We start from the raw sequence: 13,952 nt of genomic DNA, 5'->3' as shown, positions 1-13,952 counted from the left end.
CGCTGAAGTTGCGTCACTGGGCGTAAGCGCGATGCACCAAGAGAAGCATTTGCCATGTATCGAGTGTTGAAAGTTGGAAATGGATTTTTTATGCTAAATTTTTGTCAACAAAATAGTAAAACTCAAAATTGTATCGCGTTAAAGGCTTTGTTGTTGCGGAGTGTCATCTGCTTATGGTTGGAAAAAGTAACTTTTCCATCAGATTTATATCAACGTAAACCAACAATTGCATACGTTAAATAGATGCTTGCTAATATGCCAATTAGACGTTTTTTACACCCCGAAACCTTCTGACCTCATGCTGATACAAAAAGATCTTTCAACAACGAAAGTCCACGATATTCGGTTCTCCGTAAGCATTGCGTTTCCCAATATTATGATGGCCTATGGCACCCTTCCACATACAATGGTCCCTGCCAACTCTGGCATTAAAGTCACCTGACACAACAAGTTGGTCTAAATCAGAGACTTTTAAAACAGTATGTGAGAGCTGGTTATAAAAGATCTTACTGGAAATCGTGGTCCTCAAAGGGTTAAGTTACGACAAAGGCTTAGAACCATTGTGATTCTTAAATGTTTTTTACGTTTAGAGCACAGCTTTCATTACAACATCTTTAAGTTTAATATACAAGATGAAGGATATATAACTGGGATACAAGATAGAAGATATATAACTGTACTGCAGCAGTATTGGACCTGGTAATGAGCGACACCTATCAACGTACGAAGGCATTTTACTTTACAGACTACACTTATGTTTTTCAGTAAAGTAGCCTAACGCTTAGAATTTTATCCTTGTTACGGAAGAACGTAATCTTGGTCTAGGAGTCAAAATTTCCATGTTGCTCGAGATGAGGAGCTTTATGTACTGTAAACAATTGCGTAAATAATATTAGTCGATAAAAAGAGAAAAAAAAAACTTTTTTTGCCAATCAGATTCCAAATAGTATACAATAGGCTTAGCGTCACAATTCCATACGATTCACAAACGCAGGAAAACGCTCAAGTACGCTCAGTGTTGAATAATTACAGTAAATCTGATAAGCCATGGGCAGCAAAAGGCCATTTGGGTATCCTATCTGCTGCTAGCATGTCTACAGAACCCAATTCCATTGATATTTAAAATTAATACCAATGTATAGTAAAACTCAGGCTTGTGACAAAATCACTTGCTTAAACATCATTTTAACGGAAAAAAGCGTGAGAGTGATGTTACATAATTATGTTTAACCAACAACGAAAAGATCCAACACTTCTGCAATGTAAGTTTTGTTCATGACAATTCTTTGTCTTCTCCTGATAGGTTGCAAAGATTTCAAACGCTTCAATAACAGGTCATTCTTCTAAACATTGTAGTTTTAGAAATTTGAACAAAATAAAAAGTAACCAATCTGTTTCAAGATGCCAGGAAACTACGCCAAATTTCAATTGTCGCAAAGCGTTTTCGAAACAAAGATTTAAAGTCAGTTTAAATAAGCCAAAAGTCACACCCCGAGTAGCCTACAAGCAATAAGGATGCCAGTCGTTCGAAGTGTTTGAAACAAGTACTGTCTGTTTATGTTGTTATTTCAGAAATAAATTTATGTTTCAACGGTAGGAAGCAGACAACAATGATTTGGTGCTAGGTAGAATTGCTTAACAGCACGTGATATCCATCTTTGCACAGATCGCAACAAACTAACTTTAAAAGCAGATCTTCAAATGCCCCTTTAGGTTGCAGTCTAAACAATTGCATCATGGTTTTGTTCTATCATCAAACAGCTTCTTGAATCTATTTGACATGAGTTCCAGAACTATTATTTGTTATTTGATCCCAGCTTTTCAGAAAGGATTTTGTAACCATCCCAGAATTTTTGTAGTTAGATAACCCAAAACAACTCGTGAAACGAAAACCAACAGAAGGAGTCTCTGCGCAACTAGACGAAAAAACAACGGACCGGAAAATGACGTAGCTGTGTAATGTGTGTATATATCACTAAGCTACTCGCGTCTACTAAGCTCTTCGCTACACATCTTGGGCTTTTTATTCAGTCGGCAACATGAAGTTAAAACGTTGACAGCATTAAAAGCAAATCAATTGATGATTTCACCACATCTGTTTCTCTGGCAATTGATACAAGATTTATCTCGTTTTCACATTTATGATTGGACTAAGCCCTCACAAACTTTTGTAACCAGTGGACTAAATCATTTGCATGAAAACTTTCGTGAGTCGTTATTTCGATGGAATAAACTTTCACGCATGAACTGTGACCAACCTTTCCTCTATTAACGTAAATTATCAAACTAAATAGAATGTTCGATTTATTCATACCAGTTGAACTGTTTAAATTTGTTCGAAATGCAAATTATTGAGGAAAAGGATTTTAGTTTTTCCAATCAATGACAAACACACTCGTAAAATTATGTATGTGCAGCAATATACATGTGAGCTACATGTACATTGTACAACCTTGTACGTATACAGAACTATACGTGTACAACATTGTGCATGTGCAACCAGAGTACCTTATGGCCAGACCGGGAATCGAACCAAGCCCAAGTCTATAAAAACCAACACACAAGCGAGAAATAAATCTGCAACTAATCTGTTCTGCTGCACATCTTGATTTGCTTCTTGTTTTTCAGAATTTTCTGTTAAAAACTATATATTTTCTTGCTAGCACAAAGCGATGGAAATGCAGTAGGGCTTTGCATTCGTGGGAGCTAGGAATCGAGTACGACAACGAACGCTTGATACCCTTCTGTAAATGCTTAATACCTGTTTAATTGGATGTCTAAAACATGCCTTGTGCTAGAGACTGTCATCGCAGAGACCTAAGCACTTTAGATATACTGTACTTTGGATTAGTTATGTGCATTGATATTCAGGAAGGTAGGCTACTGCAGTACACTACCATGACCGTGGAGAGAATATGTTTGGCTCTGCACCAATGAGATTCTCAGGCCCTAAATTAAGACACTTGTAAGAAAACACGTTAAATCCAAAGAATCTGCTGTGTTTTTTCAAGTTTTCTGGCCCTTAAAATCTTTCTGGCCCCGGGTCCAAAAGTAGGCTACCCCTAGACCTCCCTATCAACGCTACTGTACTGTAGGCTACACCAGTGCTTCTTAAACTTTTTTAGTTTTGTTCACCCCTAGCATCTATCTCCAGATTTCATTCACCCTTGTCTCATGATATGATAAAACTATCTGGTCTATATATAACAGCACAAAATGACTTAGGTTGTTTCGATTTTTGTTGAGATCAACTCAAGCTAAGTTTTACCATTGCAATCTACAATTTCTCGAGTCCAGAGATATAAAGCTACAAAACACAGTCACCAAATTTTAGTACTTATACACTCAGTGCAAACCAACTTCACCATCACAATAAGCAAAAAAACAACAGTTCAGTACCGGTAGTCGATTTACTGTAGAAAATTGTTTACTAGTGACTAAGATGCTCCTGAACTTTCGCAACTACTTTTTCAAATCGAGGATGAATCTTTCCTTCTAATGCCACTCTCATCGATGAGTTCACACATTTCAGTGCATTTCTCTTTTTAGTTAGTTTTTTGAAGTTTAGAAAAGAATCAAACAATAAAAAATAGTAAAATTTATAAAAAACAATTAGTTTTGATTAAAAAATGAAAAACTTAGACTTGATTTTTTTTTTGGAAATGCTCACCTGTTCACTGAACAGGTGGAATATCCGCCCTGCTCGCAAACTATCATCCATTTCTGACGGTTCAGCCTTATTCACCCCTTTTGATTGGTTCACCCCTGTAAAAATTTTATTCACCCTGGGGTGAACCATTCACCTGTTTAAGAAACACTGGGCTACACTACAGCGGATTGCACAAGCATTCTAATCGTAAAGCTTTAATTCGACGAAAAAAAGCTCAACAGTTGAAACCGCAAACACTGAACTGCGTATAGTCGAGGACCAACTGTAGGCTACTTTAAACTTTATCGACTGTCCAATGTTCACAGTTGTTTTCTTCATCCAACCACACTTCAGATTAAGTTTATTTTGGGCCAATATCCTGCCTTTTCTTATCTCCTAACCATTTTTTGGCTCAAAAAGCTTCCTTTGTTAATTAGTTAGCTCATTAATTACTTGCAATTTTTTTACCATGAAATAGCGGCAAGCAAAGCTAAAAACACTGTTTCATGGCAAGAAGCGAGAATTTAAAGTTCTATTCCGTTGATGCATACCCCCAGACAGCAAAATTCGTTATTTTACATTGATTCAACATCTACAGATGTTAAATCAATGTAAAATCACAGGTTTTGCTGTCTGGGAGGTAGAAACGTAAAATAATTCCATGCAGGATGAAGTCTAATTTATAAGTCCTTAAATTGAGTACGCGTTCTCCCCGTGATGCCTTAATTATTCTAATGTTGTAGGTGTGCGCAAGCAAGTTCCTCGCATTGGCACTCGATTGATGTGCTAGACTTCAGATAAACATCTTTCAAACACACTGCCAAAAATTGACTTAGGCCTTGTTACGGCCAATCTCTGTACAAATCAAACGTCATATAAAACCGTTCAAGTCTACTGAATATTACGTCATGGAAGTTGCTAGAAAATGTGCCAAAATTGCACCATCGTTCATAGACTTGTGTCAAACTTGTTTGGACTTGTTTGGGCCTGTTTAAACAGGAAATATTACATCAGCTTTAAACACCTGTTGGAATGACTTCATAATTGTCTTTCATTTATTGCGTCACAGTTACTTTCTACGTGAATTTGAGATATTGATATCTATTCTGGTCATTCGTAAAATGATTGTTTGAAAGTTGGCCGCACTTTTAACTGTTGGCTTAGTGCTTGCTAGCTGGACAAAGGTTCCGTCTTTTATCCAAGTAATCTGTTCTGTAGTGACAGTTTTCAGTGGTGTACGCGTTGCACCCCCTCGTTTTCGGTAGCCGTGGGCTAATTTTTACAGAAATACACTTTTTGAAAAGAAGTTCAAGTGTGTGTTTCTTCGGTCATTATATGCAGACGAAAGGATCCGGGAACTTTAAGTTACAATTTTCCCACGAAGAAATTATGGTTTACCGCTGTGACCATAAAAAATAAAAGACGAGTTCTTGTCAGTTGGTAGGCCAAGAAGCACTAGAAGCATAAAAAAATAAAAGACGATTCTCTGTCTAGTGTTTGGCACAGAAGCACTTAGAAGCAAAGAAATAATAAAAGAAGATCTTATTGGTTGGTAGTCTAAAGAAGCAAAGAAAATTAAAGACATTTCTTCTCGGTAGGCAACTGAAGAACTTTAAGCTAAAAAGTAAAGACATTTCTTCTCAGTTTGGTACAGAAGAAAAATAACTTTGACATTTATTGGCAAGAAAGAAGATTAAAGGCAATCCATCTGTGCTTGAAGATTCAAGTGGAAGAATCCAAGCAAGTTTTGTGGACGTTTGGACTTCACATACTCGTACAGCTACGGTATCGTGCATTTAAATTCTTTTTTGAAGCCTTTACAAATTGTTTCACCTAACGGATCATCAGAAGGTCTTATTCAAATAGAATTTTGAATAATTTTGAATAAGGTCTTATTCTATTTGAATAAGACCTTCTGATGATCCGTTAGGTGAAACAATTTGTAAAGGCTTCAGATAATAACTACATTTGATTTAATTCGCTCTGCTTTGCCTTTTTGCTTGGCATTGAGCACTTTTTGTAGTATTAATAGTTTTCATTGTTTAAATTCTTTTTTGTATTTTTTACGGTCTTTGCAGTTAAGTTTTTTATAACTACTGTAATTTGTGTGTTTGTGTAACTTAATTTTTTAATTGTTAAATTTAGCCCTAACATTTAATATGTCTACACTCGGTGGCGACAGGGACTCGACCGCCGTCGACTCGACTGAGTTTAAGCCTGATGATGTTCTTTGCGGTCGGGCAGGCCATTCTGGGGAGGGACCCATTAACGATGAGGCTAAGTCAGTTCGAGAGGCCCGGCATCTTAGACGGGATATTTTGACTCAAATTGGGAAACTTTCTGTAGCCCTAGGTTCTTTGAGTGATAAGCAGGAACTGTTAATTTTTAGATCTAAGTTATCTACTTTAGAAGAGGAATTACGGCATTTCCATGCTCTTTTGAGTAAAATTGTTAACTCTGCAATCTTGGCAGAACTTCGTGATAGGGTAGATCCCGAATTTAACTCGTTAAAAAATAACTTCGAACAAAAAGAAAGTGAGTTGTCAGATAGGTTGGATGCTGACATACATCCTGAGGATAGCGCCTCAAATGTAAGCACTAGGATGTCTGAGAGCTCGTCACGGATAGTTGCACAAATTAACCTACAGTTAAGACGAGAGGAGCTCCAGATCCAAGCTGAGGCCGAAGCAAGAGCTGCTGAGGCCATCGCAAGAGCTGAAGCCATACGAGCTGAGGCTGCCGCACGAGCAGAGGCTGCCGCATGAGCTGAGGCCATACGAGCTGAGGCCATACGAGCTGAGGCCATACGAGCTGAGGCCATACGAGCTGAGGCTGCCGCGAGAGCTGAGGCCGACGCGAGAGCTGCTGAGGCCGAAGCGAGAGCTGCTGAGGCCGCCGCGAGAGCCGAAGCTAGAGCTGCTGAGTTCGCACTCAAAGACGCTCAGTTGAGGGCCGAACAACGTAAAGAGGTAGTTTTAGCTGAATATCGTTCTGAGTTGGGCTCCCGGCGTAGCTCTAGGAAGGGCTCTTCTAGGCATTCCAGAAGTGAACATCAATCACAGTTTAATTTACCTAACCTTTTCCACACGCCTGTTCAATCCGTAAGTGGACCTGTACAATCCACATGTTTTTCAGCTGTTTCAGGAGGTCTCGGGGCCGCGGCTAAGGATCTTCCGAAGGCTGTAGAGCCAAGGTCTGCAAATTACAACCGAACTCCTCCCCCAGAGCGTACAGGTCACGGGGCCGCCAATAGCAGTAATGCTTTGCCCCCTTCACAGTTTTCAGCGCCGCTAGTTTTTGATCGCCCAGCTACACGTAATTTGGGTGGTTGTGAGAGGCGTATCGTGTCTCCTGATTTTAACGTATGTGAGGATCGTGATCGGGCTGTGCATGTGACTGAGCCCACTCAGCCCATTAAGGGATATAGCTTGCCTTCTCCCGCTAAATCGAGTTCTCAACAGCAGGATTGCTTTTTTGAATACCAAAATAGTAGGACGTTCTTCGATAAGGCGGCCTTGATTGGTTACGATGGTAATAATATGCCATTTGTCTTCTTTAAAAATCGTGTTATGGCCTTGATGGCAGCTTCGCCCTTTAAGGGAACTCGTTTGACTTTGTTGCAAGCAGCTTGTGTTAGAACAGCTGCACAAACGATTGCTAATTTGGTTTCTGACACTCCTGGCTTGTCAGAGGAAGACAGGATAGAAATGTCGTTAGCTCGCTTGTCCCAACGTTTTGGGGTTCGTGGAGGTCTTTTCGCAGAACCAGAAATTAGAAAGTATCGCTATGGTAGCAAATTGACTTCTATCTCTTCCAGTGATTTGAAAGAGTTTAAAGATGAATTGTCGCAGTGTTTGCTTTACGCGAAAGCTTATGGTCAGCGTGATAAATTAGAAGGACGTTTTGTTTTGGATTTGGCTAAGCGACTCCCGTTTGACGCTAAGCAGCGTTATCTTGACTTTTTAGGTGATCAGTATGGTAGCACTGAGGAACCTACCTTTCAGAGTTTGTTTGATTTTGTAGTACGGGAGGAAACGCGCAAGTCGACTGATTTTAGCATTATGCTAATGGGCGATTCTGGTGAGTCGCAGCATTTTAAAAAGTTTGGCAAAGGAAAATTGCCTTCATGTCCGGTTAGGCAGACGTCGGTAAAACCCCATGATAATGTGATTTCAGGGAGTTCGCAGTACTCGACTGCTGTTGGCGCACCGCGCGGCGGTGTGGCCAGACGTAGTGACATACCGACATGTTTTTGTTGTTCGTCACGTGGTCAAGTTGAATATCATTTTTTGTCTAATTGTAAAGAATTTTTGCGCTTGACACCTAAAGGTCGGAGAGATGTCATTGTGAAAGCTGGCAAATGCTTGAATTGTTTGCGCCAGCATATGGTTAGAGACTGTAATCATGCAAATAACTGTCGTAAGTGTGGACCTACCAACGATAGGAAACACTATTTTCTTCTGCATGATTTTTATGTGACGTCACGTGATTCTCTGGATTTGGTCGGTAAAGATGAGGCTGGTGCCAGAGTTCCTGTGCGTAATGTTAAGATTGGAAATGTTAAAGCAGCCTTTAACCGCGTTACTGCTGCTCGTGTTTTGAATCCAATGACTGGCAAATCGAAGTTGGTGTATTGTCAGCATGATCCTGGTTCGCAGTTGACCTTTGTTTCGAGTGACTTGGTGTGCGAACTTGGTCTTAAACCGTATGATAAAGCGTCGTTTAAAATGGATACTCTGGCTGGTCAGAAACCTACTTGTGCTGACCTTGTTAAACTCAACATCCAGTCGTTAGAGACTGATGAACTGTTTTGTGATATAACCTCGGTGGTTAACCCAGCTTGGGCTGACGATGTTAAAACTTTACCCCATAAACAAGATTTAAGTGGTTTCCGTCATTTTCATGACGTGAATATGTTTCATTTGAATGATTGTAGTACTGTAGATGTACTGATTGGCAACGACAACGCTTATTTGATGTGTGCAAAAGAAGAGCGTGTTGGTGACAATCGTAGTGAACCGCATGCTTTGCTCACTCCTCTCGGTTGGTTGGCTTGTGGTGGTAAGTCACCCTTAGTTGAAAGCGTTGCTAAAGTGTGCAGAGTGCAGACGTCTTCAGAGTCGGATGTCATCTCTGGCTTTCAGCGTAAAATTGAGTCTCGCGATATGGAAATAGCAGACCTGAATAAAGTCATTCACGATTTGACTTTGCAAAATGAAACCTGTGAATTGTCTCGCAATGATATTTTGGCTAGAGAACTTGTCGAACCGAATATTGAGTTGAAAGATGGTCGATTTGAGATACCTGTTCCGTTGAAGGAAGATATTGATCTACCTAACAATTTTGTGTTGGCGTCAGATAGAGCTGCTGCTTTAAGAAAGAAAGCTTTAAAACAACCTGAACTTCGTGATTTCCTTACTGACACCATGAAAGATCTTAAATCTAATGGCTATATTGAGCGCGCGGGTGAAGCAGGAAATGTCAAGGGATTTGAATGGTATTTACCATACTTTGTGACGTCACAATTAAAAAAGCGCATTGTTTACGAAGGCAAGTCTGAATTTCGAGGAACTTGTGTTAATGATGTAATGTTTTCTTGTCCTGATTTGTTAAACCTTCTGGCAGATGTCTTGGCTAGATTTCGGCTTGGTAGGTTTGGTTTCATGGCCGATGTGATTAAATACTTTTTTCACATTTTGGACTCTTCAATTCGTAAGCCCAATTTTATTGAACTGCTTACGTACACAAGCAGTGCCGTTCGGATCGTGAACGAACGCCCTTTGGTACCTTTGAGTGACGACCCTAGGGATTTTACTGTCATCACCCCTGCCTCACTTTTGACCCCATACTTAGACCCATACTGTGCTGTTGGGCAACCACATGATCGTGACCAATTAAGAAGGGATTATCGGTTCAATTTTTCACTTTCTCATCAGTTTTGGAGTAAATGGATCGATTTTTACTTGCCAGGTCTTCAGGGCCAGAAAAAATGGCTAAAAATGGCCGAGAATTTGGAGCCTGGTCAACTTGTAGTGGTAGGTTCTCTCCAAGACATTGGTAAACGTGGGAGGTATCAACTTGGGAGGGTGCATGAGGTAGTTCCACAAATTAGGAAAGGGAAGCCTGTGGTTCGTAGAGCCAAAGTTGCCGTCTGCAACTATGATGAGAGTACGGGGAAAGTAAAAGTAGACTACGTGTTGAGGGATATTTCGTGCCTCGCCCCCGTAAAGAACACCTAAGTGTTAGGGTTTGAGCCTGGTTTTGTCTGCGGTGGCCGACCCTTGTCTGAGCCCGGTACAGTCGGTTATTATCGCGACTATTGTATATAGCGTCATTTTAGCGTGTACCTATGGTACCAATTTCATGTATCGTCGTGTTTATTCTTATTGCTGTTCATTCTTTGCATGCCCTTTGTATTTGCGTATTAACTTAAACGTGAGTGATTCAAAAAATTTGTGTATCGTGTGTTTTATTCATTGGCTCACGATTGTCCTTCAATTCTTTTTTAGTTATGCCATGTTAGACTGTCATAACTAGGGGCCGCTATGTTACGGCCAATCTCTGTACAAATCAAACGTCATATAAAACCGTTCAAGTCTACTGAATATTACGTCATGGAAGTTGCTAGAAAATGTGCCAAAATTGCACCATCGTTCATAGACTTGTGTCAAACTTGTTTGGACTTGTTTGGGCCTGTTTAAACAGGAAATATTACATCAGCTTTAAACACCTGTTGGAATGACTTCATAATTGTCTTTCATTTATTGCGTCACAGTTACTTTCTACGTGAATTTGAGATATTGATATCTATTCTGGTCATTCGTAAAATGATTGTTTGAAAGTTGGCCGCACTTTTAACTGTTGGCTTAGTGCTTGCTAGCTGGACAAAGGTTCCGTCTTTTATCCAAGTAATCTGTTCTGTAGTGACAGTTTTCAGTGGTGTACGCGTTGCACCCCCTCGTTTTCGGTAGCCGTGGGCTAATTTTTACAGAAATACACTTTTTAAAAAGAAGTTCAAGTGTGTGTTTCTTCGGTCATTATATGCAGACGAAAGGATCCGGGAACTTTAAGTTACAATTTTCCCACGAAGAAATTATGGTTTACCGCTGTGACCAGGCCTACTTCTGAATCAACACCAACTTTATCTGTCTTATCGCACGTATGAAAGGATGATCAAGACAGTTATATAAAATACTTCCTGTATTCAATTATGTGCAAATTGCGCAAACTCTTTTCAAAGCGTAGCCTTCTACGCCATATTACATCACCAGTTCATCAAAAGGCTACACAGCTTTAAAAGAAGTTTGAAAACTTCATCATCTTTAATTCTATCAAAACTTATTTTTAACAGTATAGGCTAATACAAAACACATGCATTGCAAAACCCTGTGCTTTTTTAACATACAAAAGTGATCATAATCTGTTCATTACCTAACTCAGGCACCTTACAATGATACACAATCAGTTCAGCAACCAATCAGTCGTAACGTTCTTTGTCCTTAGCTAAACTAAACTGGTCTTGGTGAAGTTAAGATCAGACAGACATCTATCTGTCTTGTAGCATCTTCAGCCGGAACGGCATTGTGTGGTAATCTTATATTTCAACAGGAAACGCGTTGGCACACTCACACGCTTTGCAGCAGCCTGCGTGTGTGATGTGACTCACGTTTTTTTTTCTGCTCAATGTAGAGCCTGGGTGCGTCACCTTCTGTTGCCTCTTTCATTTAAACCTCTTCTTTAAGTTAGTTGGGTTTTTGAATTACGAAATTGAAAACTGTTACTGGAAGTGTTTCCCTGAGTTCATGCAAGTTGCAGTGGCACTGCGTCGGAAAGTGACAAAGGTTAAAAACAAAATAAAAGCGTTGCGGTTTCGTTCATTAGCCCTAATGTTTTATCCCACTTATCCAATCTGGTTACAGTTAACATTCACACGTGAATGTGTACAAAACGCCAACTGTAAGATTAAACTTCAAACATCCGGCAGTTAATTGCGTTTCAAGATACCTTCAACGTTAGTCCTGGGAAGGAGCTCAAATTTTTCAACAAAAAAACAAACAAAACTAGCCCATTACATCAACTTAACAACAAACCAGCTGAAATAAATACAGTAGGCCTACTTCACGCTTTGCGAAGTTTCTTTTCTTTCTTTTTCACTTACAAGTACGCGAAGTGTTTTGTACTGCATTGACAACTTTAGTCTCAGAGACCATCTGCAGACCATATGACCGAGGACTGCACCCTCCTACGTTCACAAAATAGAGCAAATCTACGTGTCTTGGATCATGAAACAAAGACCGGCTGCTCCACGTAACAAAGTCTTGATGTGATTTGAAAAGCTTTGTCAATTTGTAGTTGTTGAAGGATAGACCCAAAAGCTAATAAGAAGATGCTTTATTAATACTGCATGTCATAATATTTTTGCACTAGGTGATTATTATATAACTTATTACTTTGTTGAAAAGCATATGTAATCTATTACCATTTGTTCTTGTATTCATTGCATGGCTGGAATGCAATACTAAGAGCCTTTTGTTATCCTTACAGCTTTTTTTCAGGATTATGGAGTTGTGGAGTCGGAGGGGTTTTAGTGTGGGCGGAGTCGGAATCGGCCAGTTATAAACCAAGGAATCAGAGTCGTGTATTTTTCACCCGACTTCACAGCCCTACTTTTTTTAGTCAAAACCAAACAAAATGGCCAGTAAGAATTTAAATCATCACTATATTTAACTGGTTTCCCAACATCCTTGCATTAATACTGTATATTTTGGCTTCATTCATACTTTATCTTGATTGGCTTGAACCTCATTCTTCATTCTTTCACCACATTATGTTCTTAGCCTCATCTTTCTTAAATTATCGTCATGAATAATAATGTCATGGTTTTTTTGATTGTCGCTTTACAACTGCTAAGGTTTTTTAGTGACAGGGCTCCTCCTAAAATTTTTATCAGATTTGGCATGCCACTCATTATTACCTAACTTATTCTCACTGCGTTATGCAAAAAAGAACACGATCGGTACCGTTTTAAAGTCTTTAATATGACTCGACCTGGAATCGAACCGAGATCCACCAACTTTAAAGCCGAAGGCGATCATCACTACCAAACCTCTTATGTGAGATGGCTGCATCTTCACACTAGTGTACACTGTACAGTGCTGCTTTCCGGAATGCAACATTTTGATGATTGACACTTCAGATTCTGTTCCTCTGGGTAACATAGAACCAAAACCTTATCTGTAATTTGCAAGTCGCTGCAGCAGATGAGGTTTATTCACCAATCAGAAGACAAGATTTAATAATCTGATTGCAGTCATGCGACTCGTGCACATTAGAAAGTAAAATAATTGAACGTAGCGCAGAGGTTAGGGCTACAAGATAGTCATTTCTCCTGGCGTGAGTTCGATTCCTACCCCTGCCATTACTCTCTTTGTTTTCTGTAATTACCAAACAAGGTTTAAAGCAAGAATCAAGTCTGGCTGAGTGCTGAAAGGAAAGAGTCACAATGACTGCAGTCAAGTAATTCAAAATTGTCCTATGTTTGAAAGGGCCACTGGTCAATGGCCATTCCATGTGCTGCAACGATTTGTCCTCTCTCTGTTCACTCATGGCCACTTAATCTGCACCATCAAGCCAAGGCCAGAGTTGAATTTAAACAAAGAGAGTGAATGGGAACGTAAGTGATTACTAAAAATGATAAAAGGTTGCGGTCGGAGAACCATAACAGACGAGCTAGAATGCTTTATGCGCTTTATGCTGTTTGTGATACCCAGAGATTTCAACCGGTTTGCATCTGCTCTTGTGAATTTGTTTTCGGAATTTTAATGACGTCCGCAAACTTGTATCAAGCCCACACATAAGGGTAGCCTACATGCCGCCATTTCTACACCGGTCAATGTGGCAAACTGCTCGTCAGAGCGAGAGCATCTGCTGTTTAAAGTATTCGAATTCAATCACTCGGGATACCAAAGGCTGTGTTTATTTTGTAGTTTCAATTGCAGTCTGTAAGTCGTTTCAATGATTTTTTCATCACGAAGTTTTGCTAACCATGATCATGCGCAGGGTATGTGAAAATTGATCAGCTATTTATTAACAGGGTATTTTTATTACCAAAATTGACTGGTTTTATTTACACTAGTTGTCGATATAACCTAAGAGCAGAATATGTGTTGTTTGGACTAGATAAACATTCAAAGCGAAACTAGCTTGGATTTTATTGTTGTGCACTTGCCATTATAGCTATGTTCACTTGTCGTAATTGAACGTCTGATTAAGAAAAACATCGTAGTGCTCCTTCCGAAAAACT

The sequence above is a fragment of the Aplidium turbinatum genome, chromosome 16 (assembly GCF_918807975.1).
Source record: "Aplidium turbinatum chromosome 16, kaAplTurb1.1, whole genome shotgun sequence".
NCBI classification, from domain to species: domain Eukaryota; kingdom Metazoa; phylum Chordata; class Ascidiacea; order Aplousobranchia; family Polyclinidae; genus Aplidium; species Aplidium turbinatum.
Note: the sequence above shows the minus strand (reverse complement) of the source record.